The 13,123-nt window shown below is 35.9% G+C and overlaps 1 protein-coding gene across 10 annotated transcripts in view; it reads right to left on the bottom strand.

The window, feature by feature from the left end:
• slc20a2 (solute carrier family 20 member 2) overlaps positions 1–13,123 on the bottom strand; it is a 72,495-nt gene that overhangs the window by 35,143 nt on the left and 24,229 nt on the right. For 2 of the 10 annotated variants that reach the window (XM_088629094.1, XM_088629099.1), the window contains exon 2: positions 2,264–2,388. The exons of 7 other annotated variants lie outside the window; for them this stretch is intronic. The gene's annotated coding sequence lies outside the window, so the exon portion shown is untranslated. Of the gene's footprint in view, positions 1–2,263; positions 2,545–13,123 lie in introns of those variants that run through there. One more of the 10 variants, XM_088629095.1, reaches the window with a different exon arrangement.

The raw sequence follows: 13,123 nt of genomic DNA, 5'->3' as shown, positions 1-13,123 counted from the left end.
AAAGCAAAACACTAAAGATTGAATAAATTTTCTACACATTTCTACAACCTCTTTGTATCTCTGAAAAAGCTGTCTTTTACATGTACAAAATGACTATAAATTAGTTTTAACTGTTCATCACGGTACTGTATAACGTATAGAACTATCTGCATTAAAAACCTTTTCAGAAAGAGTCTAACAGCAATAAGTGAATGGAATGGAATGATTAACAGTATTAATAATCAGCATGAATCATATTATACTGATGCTGTGTGAAAAGAATGCATCTGAATCAATTTCTAGTATTACTATTAGTCTTTAAAACTTTTTATGATAAATTATCATGTGCATTCTCTGAAGAGCGCAGTTAAGCCAGCTCAGTTCAAAGTCTCTTCTGAGGTATGGATAGTCTAGGATATCAATAAAATGTTTTTTTCTGTGATATTTTGTTTCACAGAATAAAGTAAGAAACCAAAAAAAAAGGGACCTATCTTTTCAGGTGTCATGTGTGAAATATCAGTATTTCAACTCCTAAGCCATTGAAGTCACACAGATGCAAATAGAAAATCACACATTTTTTGGATAAGAAACTTTCTTCACAGAACAGACAGTACAACTGTTGTGTAAATCCTATTTAGCAGTGTAAAGATGACCATGAACCAGGAGGTGCTATAAACATCCTTCTGTCACTTCAAAAGTGTAAACAAATTTAAAAGAACAGGTACTATAGCACAGTAGAAAGTCAAAAAGCTGATTTACTTGCCTATTCAGACTAGATGGACTGATGGGAAAGTTTTACATTCTGTGGTGGCCAGAGGCGAAATTGTACATGAATACAGAAGAGATGGATTAGTAATGAGCAATATCGGTGCACAGTAATAAAAGAAGCAGTACAAGAGGGAAGAACTGAATGAGTATATGAAATTAGATTTTGACACACAGTGCTCAAGACAATTTCAGATGAACCCACCTTTTCATTGCAAAATGTTTTTATTCAAAAGGATTAATGCCACTTGGTAATAATGTAACTCTCTACACATTGTTTTCAGTTATGTTATCAATTCAATCATTAACTTGAAAGAATTATTCGAGTTCACATACAGTATAGTGTTTTATTGGACTTTTTTAATTACATTTTACAATATTCCCTGAATGTGCCAGCAGAACAAATTAGATGGGACCTGAGGAGCTGTACAGAATTTAAATATTAAACTGCAAATGATTTCTTCAGATCACAATCTTTATCCAGATGATTTGGGATATTAATGACAGTGCCCAATCAACCTTTTCTCATTTTTAATAAAATAATATGATTCCCCATACTCTAATAATCCCAGATTCACTTTAATGTTGCTCAGATTATTTTAAAAGCCATAACTTTTCAGTGACAGGCGATTCAGCAGAAAATACAGGTGAATTGGGGGTAGTCCAAGTACACAATTACATTTCAATCATACTGTATATGCAGTACATATTTTTCTTTTTGAGTAACATTCCAAACTGCTCCCAAACACATTTAACATAATCCCCCAAATTAGAAGAATAATATGCTTTTAATTACCTTACTTTACCTTTCAAGCCTTCAAAAAACATTTATGAGATCTACTGTAAAAGGCAACACTAAGTGCTGGGCACAGATTGCTACCAACAATTACACATTATGAAAGCAGACCCCTAAAGGGGTATCACATGGCAGCATCTGCAGCAACAGAAACAAAAACTGGAATTCTAACAGAGGATAAAACAATCCTGTTTTATAATCAAGTAAGATTACTGTAAACCTCTAATCTCTCAGACACCACACAAGCATCACAACCCAGACCCTGCAAAACACAGAGCAGGCTATAATGTATTCCTCACTTGTTCACAACTGTGCCTGGACGTACTGAGTCAGACTCTCTGCCTCTCTGGTTGACTCATTAGTGATGCTGTACAATACCTGGCTGCTGGTGCAAAAGTAGCAGTTCACCTTACAAGTACAGCACAAGGTTAAATATGGATTGCATTTACCCTGCATGTAAAATCAATTTCTGCTTTTAAAGATATTTATATCTACGTCATGTCACACACAGTAATACAACCCATCATTAAATAATAGGCACACTAATTTCTGTTTACTTGCTGCGAAAATACAGAACATATCAGGAATTCATTTTTTTGCATTAACACATATTAAAAACTCATTCTGAAAACCTGAATCCAGATGGAATTTGTGAATGCACACAAGACGCAAGAGGAAGAGCTATGCACTTACAGACATGCTGCGATTCAGAGAAGATTTTACCTGCAGGAAATTTCCTCAAGAGATCCAAATTACAGCAGGGATCAGGTGTTCCTAACAGAGCAGCCACACAAAGTCAATTCATCAACCTTCAAACACAGCACTTCTGAAAAAATTCTTCCAAGGCCCTTCAGCGCAAAAAAAAAATCAACACGTTACTAGCTGTCACGAGGCACTGTAAACAAGCAGAGCAGAGCAACTTGCTGAATGAGAGATGCAGAGGAGCAGGAGAGAGACAGAGAAGAGAATCCTCCTCAGGACAGCACCAGACAAATTTATCAGCTCAGTGGACTCCAGACTGCCTCTTAAAGGAACGCATCTGCATAGGGGAGGGCAGACAGGCAAAGACGCTGCCAGACATCACTGGCATCCAGTCCAATAGCGCAGGAGAGAGAGGAGGAGCAGATGACAGTGGGGAACGGCACTAATGACAGCGTACCGCCTTGCACAAGTGCTAGCAGAATCCACCACAGTGAGAAGCCTGGATTGGGCAAGCAGGTACTTGATGAGGAGACCTCAAAATATCATGTACAAAATAACCCACTGATTACTACAAGTGTGTAAACAATGGTTAGCCATCCTATATGATTATTTGGCTTGTTTGTGACAATTATGCTTAAACACTGTTCAATTATTTTTTCATTGTTTTTTTAGGACAATTTAATACCACTGTGGAGTGAAACAAGCCACGAAAGAAGTTCTGATGAAAACCACCTTTTGCATAAGAGGCATAAGAACTAAATTGATCATGGCGAAGTTACTTGATCAGTTTTACTTCGTCAATACAATTGGTCCTTTCAGATGACCCTGTGATTAACACCACAGAATGACACTTCTTGTATAATAATACCCCTGTGCTCTTTATTTACTGTGAAACGGGGAAATCTCACCACCCCTAAAAATGGTAGGCTGAACAGGGCTATCATGAGCAAACAAGACATTACAAAACAATGGAATACTGAGAGGAAGCATCACCCCGAGTGTTCTGATCTCCACATCCATCATTCTTCAACTCTTCCCAAGTTGTGGAAAAAAAAAAGTCTTGGTAGTCTATACCTAGCTCCAAAAACACCTTAAAAAAATCTAAATTGCTAGTATACAAAATTCTGTCCTAGACGCACAAATCAAAATTTCCAAAAAAATTATAAAGCAATTCATTACACAACACAAAACTTCAGTAGTAATACAATTTAAATTAAGAGGAGCAAAGTAAGACATTAAACAGAAAATGTATTAGGCTTCTTTGTTACAGAGATCCAGCCACAACTACTGTGTTCTACCATTAACTATTTTACTTAGATTAAAAACACTAATAAAACTGAAATAAATGCATTTTTATTCAAATCTGTAACACAAATCTGTACAATGTGTTTTTATGGAATGTTGTATGCTGTGTATTTGTATTACTGTGTTAATAAAGGTTTGTCTGTCTTGCCATATTAAAGCCAGATGTATTACTCTCACTGTAGTATTTTATTTGTAATTTGTATTTGTTTAGTGTATTTTATTTATTTTTTCTTTACTAAGCACTCATCTCCACTCAGATTTCTTTACACAGATGGAACCGAGAGCTGTGCCAGAGAATAAAAAGAACTTGCATGCTTCACATTTGCCTAATGCTTGGGTTATATCCTGTCCCCGTTAGTTTGCAATTCCTTTTTACTCTCGGAGAATTGCTTTACACTGTACTGTCAAATAGGAAGCTTATTACTAGTACACTAGCTCCACAATTAAACTACACACAACACTAGAGCCCTGGTTTCCAACCTCAAAATCCAGTTCAAGCCTTTTCTACAGAATCACGCATGGTCATGATGCAATATTTATTTGAATATTGGTACAATCATCAGGTTTACCCACATTACACAGAGAACATTTTATAGCATTGTCTCTGTGCTCTGTTATAGCTCAATGGACTTCTGTGCTGGAGGTTTTCTAGCAGTAATTGCATTAATTACCTGCCATCTGCGAGTAAGAAGCCTGAGTGTAAATGAGCAGCTAGTAAGAAGAAAAATAAAACATACTAACTAAAAACCAAATACAAATAACAGAAATAAACTACTACAATGAGAAGGTAAAAAGTGTATTTCTGACTGTGACATTATCCCTCCTCATAAAAGCTGCTCAGTACATGCTGTATGTTGAACCCATAATGGTTCGATAATAAACCCTACAGTAATAAACCTTGGTAAAAGGTTTATATAAAAACGTTGCTCTGTACTTACAGACAAAAAAGGGAATTGCAAAACAAAATTGCAAGGCAAGTAGTCCATAGGAGTATTTCCAAACACTGGTCCCAAAAAGTGGATTCTGAACTGGCATGGCCAGACCTAAATACCACAGTCAAATCTTGCTTGCGTTTCTGGTAAGCAGACACTTGCATTAAACTTGTGTAAAACCATATCACACTTACAGCATTCCTCTTCAAGTAAACATTATTCATATACAGTACCGTATCGGAATTTTAAAACTTTTGTATATCATTTATGTGTATTATATTTTGATAAGTTTATACTTCTCTTTGAACAAAACCATTTGTATTAAATTCACTTTATGTTTACCCCATTTTATGCTCTGTGCTATGGTTGGTGGAGATTATTTTGTTAACAGCTAATATGTTGGCGCTTCATAGATACATGCATTAATGTTAGAGAGTATGAATAGGTATAAAAGCATTTGAGTGAGATAATCATATTGAAAAAGGTAGTATAAAGATTCTAACAAAAGCACACATAATATTTGTTTGTCCAAAGTGGAACATCTCAGTGGAACAGACTTTATTAAAGAACCTTGATGCACTGAAATGTATTTTAAAGGCTTGAAAAAGATATACGTTTAGTATTTCATCAATCTGAATATGAATATATAATAGTCAGGTAAACAAGCTCAGTTTTCACAACAAATACAATGTAAATACAGCATTTAGATACATAATTGTTAAAGTTGACAAGTATTTTGAGGATATGAATCAGTAATAAAAGCACTTTTCTCAGTACAAAATAAAACTACGATTAAGACAAATCTCTGACAGAGTTCTGAGACGTGATTACAGTAGGTATCACAAATCAAACAGCTACACAAACAAGGTTTGTATGAAACAAATTTTGTGCTTAATTGTACATGTGATGAAGGCACTTTAAGTCGAAAAGGATGGTCTAAAATCAAACCAATGGATTACTGCATACTTCACAATGAAACAATGAAAGAGAAAGTGGGAATAGAGGGTACAGTATGCCCAACTACGAAAACGCATTTTCTACCTGGCTGGAAAATAGCCAAAAACATTTGATGACTTTAAACTTTTGTAAAATTAAAATGGATGTGTGCACCTTTTTCTACCTTAAGTGTCCTAGAGATTGGACCAATTTCCTGAACCACATTGTTGAAACAGTCTAGAACCTCTAAAGTATAGAAAGATTTTTTGTATTAACTTCTAGCTGTAATGGGTCTTATAGTGTAAGATGAGACTGTTAAACCGATGTTTTCCCAAGAGTCTTAAGACTCTTTAAGCTCTCCATGGCAAGAAACCTGAATGCTAGTTTTTGAGTACAGGAATTTAACATTCAGTGTTTTTAGCAACATGCCATAAATGCTGTGACGCAATGCACAGCAACCATCGATACAAAACTGTCTTTTGTATTAAAGTAAATATGCTTATTGTGAACTAGAAGGAATGATGGCTTCGATGACTCACCCAGTAGTTTCCAACTTTGAGATGTAGTGTATCTCACCATTTTCCAGCCACTGAAGATGTACTGTAAACCTGTGTTCTCCTCCCAATTCAACACCTCTGTGTTATTCTGTCAGGGAGATGTTCAGCAATATTAGGCTTCCCCTCTCACAGCTAACGGCTGTGATCTTGACATCTGTTACTCATCTCATAAATGATAAAAATTGATCCAAGCTGCTCATGTAGGCGATATGATCCCCACAATCAGTCTAGGCTGTCTCATGGGAAACGCAGAGGGAGGTATCACTGATAGTTTGGGAGGAGGAGTTTTATGTGTTGAGGGTTTTGTTTTGTAGTTGCTTTGCAATGTCTTGAAGCATGATTAAATAATTACAACTTTGATCACATAAAAAAGATCTAGTCTAGTCCCAAGGTCTTCAAGGTAGAATATTTCAATCCCATGCCACTACATATCCACCAACACACATCCATTGTTAACTTAATTTATACAGGGCAAAAGTCACACTTAATTGTAGTGCAAAAATTCTATATTAAAACACTCAAAGATAAAGTCTGCTACATCTCCACTGTGTGAGTGTTAAACATCCAGGTGTTGGAAGAAGCATTTAAGCCCTGTTCGATGTAAACAAGCTTTTCAACTAAAACTTACCATGTACAGATTTTAAAGACATAATTAGATATTTGCAATATTTTAAGCACTCAGAAAAAATGTACTGACATATAGCAGTGGAATGTGAATTTGTGTATGGTATGTCATGTGAGTTTACCCAGTCTGTCTTCCAAATGACACTGAACTGTCCTGCCCAGGAAGTCAATGCTACACGAGGCACTCAGTTGGGTTTCCATGCTCTTCTTAATCCTGCTGTAAACTGTAAACAAGTTTGTCTACTGAAAATGCCCTCAAAATCCATAAATTCCATACGCAGATGTTGAACTGCAACCTCAGCTCAGAGGATGGCAAATCCCAAATGGTTCTGAATGAGGAATTCACTCATTTTGGATTACCTTTTAAAAATTCCTATAGCTCTCCATTTTATGTTTCTACATCTCCCCCTCCCTTTCACTGTGAACCTGCATGAAGTAAAACACAAGTTACAAATTGGAGGAGGCCATTCTTGAGACAAATAGTCCATTTAGACGTTAGTGAGGAACTGATCTGAGGATCTAGTTTCTGGAAAGAAGTCTGGGTATGGACTTCAACAACTTCAATAAAGGAGCGCAACTGATGCTCAGTCAACCCTTTTGTGTAAAGATTTACTTCCTGCCATTTTAACTTGTGTCCTCTAGCTCACATTTCATTTTCAAAGTCTGAAAGAGTAAACTGGGCTGACTTTGTCTATGCAAATACATTTTGAATAATTAAATCAGGTGCCCTCAGTCCATCTGTTCATGACCAAAAAGGTTCAGGTCTTTTACCCTGTAAATGTAGGTCTATAATTGCACAATTGTAACCTAAAACACATTGCTTTAAGTTGTACACTTTTAACTATAGCCTATGTACTGTACTAACATTTTTTCTTGCTTTACTATTAATTCCTCACATTGCATAGAAGATGTAAATGATATGTCAACATAAATATGCAAGTGTTTTTCATAAACTGAATAATTCATGAGTATTGGATTATTAGGGAGTAACTAGAGCATTTAGATTATAAATGTGATCTTCCAATATTTAAAATCTAACTGATCTTTATAATAAAAAGGTCCCAGTACAATGACAGGCAAAAATCAGTGACATTACACTGTTGTACAGACCTGTATAAATGTGATTGCATTTTAAATATTTGCTTCCCTTGGCCAATTAAAAAAAAATGCAAGAGAAAGCCCAGCTGTGGCTATAAAACTGTCAAACTTGGCACATAATCACAGGTGCAAAAACCATCCTCAGTTTTATTCAACCATCATCCATGAATTCAAACTGTTGAAATAGCAGTATTATTTTCCTTTAATTAAATATTTCACTAGATGAATAACACGAGAATAAGCTAATGGATTTTCAGCTCAACATTCCCATCTGTTGACTCTGGGTCCAGCCTCTCAAGCGCTCTCTAATTCTCCACATGATGACAAGCTTTTCTCTGTTGAAATACTGAATTGAACCATGGCAACAGTTAGAGCTACAAATACCATTTTATATTTCCCAGTATTCAGCCTGAAAAACACGTCAGCAAACTCTCATCGTCCCAGAAGTTCTGATGGCTTAATACAAAGGTGTTAAGCTGTTGTCTCCAGACTTTACACTAAATGTACATTATGTGTACATTTAGTGTAAAGTGGTCTGGTGTGTCAGCATAATGCTGACACACCAGACCACTGGCATTCTGTTACATAAATAGTTATTACCAGGCTGAGACAGTGAGGCTTTCCGATAGTCTCAATTGTTAAGTAATTAGGCCTTTCCTAGTAAAAAATACATGCTATATTGACTTTCATTCACATTTAATGAAAACGCTGCACAAAATATCATCTATGCATCTCTATACCAAGACAGCAGTATGAACACTAACCAAATAACATTGTCCTCTCATTCATCTGGGATTCCACATGTTAGCCTGACAACTGTCTTGAAGGCAATCTTCATTTCATATGAAGCCATCTCATGGAAAATAATGATACAATAATGGATCTCAAAAGAATGATTTCTTTTAAAATAACGTTTTCTTCCTAGTCAAAGCAAGTAAGTAAAATTGAACACGGTCCCCTGTACATACAAATACAAAGCCTGTCAGATGCATGAAATCCAGTGGGTTTAAATAATTCACCTTTTTTAATGTATGTCTATAACCATGTTGCAAAGACAATTACACTGTCAACCAATGCTCCTCTATACTCCCCTGTTAGCAGAAACACTTGCAGTACATTCCAGCATTAAATTTTAGTGTGGACATGACAATTTGTGCCGGAGTGAGGCCAAACAAAGATACCAGCAAGAACAACTAAAAATCACCTTAAAGAGGGAAAGGCAGCCTTTTGCTAAAAGATTTTGCTAAAGTAAAACAGTGTTACAGTATGAGCAGTTTTCAGCTACAGCAAACATATTTCCATTCAATTTTTCCAAAAGAATTAGGCTTTCACAATATTTGCCATCCAGTTTCTATGTAACCATTATCTCCAATTTACTCAGCATTTCAGTAAAGTTATATACAGAACACACATATATAAAACGTTCTGGATTATCTGTGCCTAAAACTTAAATCAATGCCCCCTGATTAATGAGACTGTAAAGCCTCAAACTATTTAAGGCATCTTATGAAAATGGGCTGTAAGTCATAAACCTGTATAATTGGTTACCTATTCACATATATAAAACAATACTGTACCTAAGAAGGCAGCACTGTCTCAGTGACGAATTGTGATTGCTCACGTCCAGTGCACATTAAAACAAGGATAATATGGTACCTTACTGAAAATAACTAGAAAGATCAAGGGATCTTCCCCAAATATTCAAGGGACTAACAATCAGAAAATGAGAGTGCCATTAGAAAACTGGCAGCCGGGAGTGGCTGTTGCAGACATGAAGCGGGAGGAATCTAATTTTGGTGTGGAACAGTGATCCCGGACGGTCTGTCGCTACTGTAGGGGCCTGGAAGACTGAGCAACGTACCATTTAAAGCTGCACCTATCTTTCACTCGGCATAGAAACTCCAGCATACCTCATTCATCATGGTAATCTTTGCAAAACAAGCAAATGACCTTTCCATAAAAACTGATGTTCCAAACTGACAGCCTGGATGCTTATGGGGAGGTAATGAGTACTGCACAAATGCAGAAAAGTTCAGAGTATAAAGTTAAGTCAGTATATCCCTAAAAATAGCTGCACTGTTTTGCATTTGTTCCTCAATTTGAGACTATTATGAAGTTACCTGAATTTTTGTAAACATCCCTTCAAAGGCAATTTGCTGCTTCTCTGCAGTTCCCAGTAGTCAGCTTTCTAGAAGCTATTATTAACTCTTAAGTGGTATCTCTGGTTTAAAAGTAAATATAAAGTATGCAACTTTTTTAGTCTAATCCTTTTTGCCCAGTCCATCAGCACCTTCAAGCTACACAGCAATCCTGAAGATCAGGACATATAGTAGGTACTGTTTGCTTCCCTTTATTGCCAAAGCAGCTTGGGGTAGATCCAATTGACCTCTTTAGGTGGAAATGCAATAGCAAATTATCATGACATGATCAGATTTTCAAGAGACTAACATCAGAGGACGAGACAGAATAAATATTAATATGCAAAATGAGAAGGAAATTAGATGAATAAAAGAGAAAGATGACGCACATTATAGTGTCAATAAAAGGTATGCCTTTCTGTCAACAGCCCACTGCAATTAGTGACAGAAAGGGATCAACGGTGAGGATTGTCTTAGAACTACAGTACACCAAACCGAAGATACTAAACTGTTAAATGCCAAAGTTTGCAATAAGGATAATTCTTAAAACGAAAGCAAAATTGATGGCAAAGTGTCCATTGGATATGCAGCCGTTTCGGTGAGAGAATCAAATTAGCCTGAAACTGCTAAGGCAGGTATAATATCCTAGAATTTCCAATGTATTATTGGGTAAAACAATGACACTATAGACACAGCTTCAAACAGTGTTAGAAATAAAACAACATATACCGTAGATAACAATGGTATCCACACTATTAGCATACCAGCTATTATTTGCATTTTTTCAGTCTCGAAAACTGGAAGCATATTGAAAAGAAAACTGCAAGAGTTGTTAAAAATCGTCGGACTTCAAAAATAATCTGGTAAAACTAAGCTTTAGTATCTGGCACAAAAACTTGATTTCAGCTACTAAAAAAAACTTTTAAAATAAGTGTTGGTTCTTTGGTTAACCAAGATGTCTCTCTTTAGTAAATCAGTTATACATCACGTTCTGGCAGAGGGGACTAACTGAAGAAGCTTGTTTGTTTTTGTAGATTGCCCTTGAGACATATTTTTTTCCACATTTGAAATGGACTGCTGGAGTAAGCAGTGTAATCTGAGTGGTAACTAAGAGGTCTAATTTCGGAACCTTTCAGCAGCTATCTCAATATAACCTACAAGATTTGATCCTTTGGATTTAAAGCTACAGAATACACAACAGATAGCTAGTCTGGGCAGAGATTCACACTTTGTGCCAATGTTTACTTTCAACCAAAGTTACTTCTTTCCAGTACATAAACATGGTCTTTTCTGAACTCCATTTTATTTTTATTAGATTGTGTAGCACCACAAAAAATTGTATAAACTTCCATTTTGTACAATGTACAAACAAATTAGTGCTACCGTTATTAAAATAACAAACTTCATAACTACCACCTAAACAGTTATTAACAATATTTATACAGAACTTCACTGGGTTAAACATTTAAAAATTGGTCAGTAATACTTGTTAAAATTTGATTCAGGTGAGACATTTTTCATTGTCAGATTTTAGTTAATTAGGCTTGAAAACACTCAAATGAAAATTCCAGAATTCAATTTTCATAACAATTTCTAAGATTTATATAAAACTGGACATTTATAAACTTCCATTCAAATGTTAGAGCCTTCTTTATTTATTTAAATTCCAAGATATTGAGTTAAAGCATTTTGTTCATTTTTTATCTAATCTATATTAGTATTCCAGTTTTAAAAAGGAGGAATCTCTCATGCATTTTTCAGTTATCCTGCAGTGCCCTTCTGAAAGATCAACTGTCTTTGTCAAATTCTACTTTATTTTAAATATATAATTTTCTTACATACAGTATGAAATTATGGGAGAGATTCTATCATGAAAGCAGGCAACCAAACTTATATCTAGCACAAAAGTATTAGATATATTAGATATTAGATATATAAATATGAAATATTAATGCATTTCTTTTGTGTCATCTCGATTAGACTATCATAACACTCAATTTACTGGAGTACATACCAAGATACTAAATAGGAGTCAATATGTCCTAAGTTCTGTGGCTCATGTGCAAGCTTAAACTATTCAGCATCAGCAAATAACTCCCACTCAATGTAAATTGCAAAGACTCTCTTTGAAATTCAAAGTGGATTTCAAATTTCTCACATTTATGAATTTTGCAGCCCCAGGGCAAATTGTATAAGCAAACACTTAATCTGAGGTCTGGTATTACAGGCCTTCTCACTCTGCCAAACAGCAGGACACACTCTATGGGCGACAGGGTATTTTCTTGTGCAGAACCACTTCTGTGGAACTTGGAAGCTCAAATGTGCACTTTTATGGAACTGCCCAAACCTGTTAACCTACTATTGTCTAAAAATGTAAAACTTGGTTAAAGATCTATCTTTTCATGATAACTTTCAACATATAATTTTACTCTTGGTTTTATTTGGCCTTGAATAAAAGATTTATGTTTTATGTCTTTTTTCTTAGTGATTAGTCTTTATTAGGGCACAGTATGGTACCACTCATTACCAGGAATGTTCTCCGTGGGTGGAGATTGCCAAGTCAAGTGAGTATACTCTCTGCACCCAAATCCACTGAGATGCCTCAGGCGGACAAGGATTTTCAGTGGTTTACACACATCTCCACATTGTACAAGCTTTTCAGAAAACCTTTCCACTCACTGTCCCTGTATGACCAGTGGCATTGGGCATTATGGGATTTGTAACCGGCAGTGTGCAAGAGGTACATACTTAGACAGGCAGTGAGCCACAACTATTTGAGGCTTTTAACCATCTGAAATTATTCACTCCAATTAGCTCTCACTGTCAGGACAGCCACATCAACATGAAGCTTTTCTGCAATGAAATGGATAAGGCATGTGTTGCTTTCCAACGATGAAAGATGAAATACTTCCTATCACTTAGCTACTCTTCTTCACTGAGAAGCTGACTTGACTGCAAAACTGATCCCTGAGATCCCTCTGTGGATGTTTATAATAGTCAGAAGGACAACTGCACCCAAGATCAAATGCCCCCAGATTTGAAAATCAAACTCCACCTACACCCTTTTCAGTGGGTAATGCCATGTAGTTAGTTCCAACACATAACGTTTCATATCTTATCACTCTGAACAGAAGAACATGCTGCCATAGGAAACAGTGTATAAGATGAACAGATACAGCAAAATACATTATGACATTAAATCATGGAAGCTGAGAAAAGGAACACCAGGTTTCAATAACCAATTTTGGAGTTAACAGTTAATAGTCCTGCCATTTCTGAAAGATTGCTGTG

The sequence above is a fragment of the Lepisosteus platostomus genome, chromosome 4 (genome assembly GCF_059453375.1).
Source record: "Lepisosteus platostomus isolate fLepPlt1 chromosome 4, fLepPlt1.hap1, whole genome shotgun sequence".
Classification (NCBI taxonomy): domain Eukaryota; kingdom Metazoa; phylum Chordata; class Actinopteri; order Semionotiformes; family Lepisosteidae; genus Lepisosteus; species Lepisosteus platostomus.
This window is presented reverse-complemented; position numbering and strand designations above follow the sequence as displayed.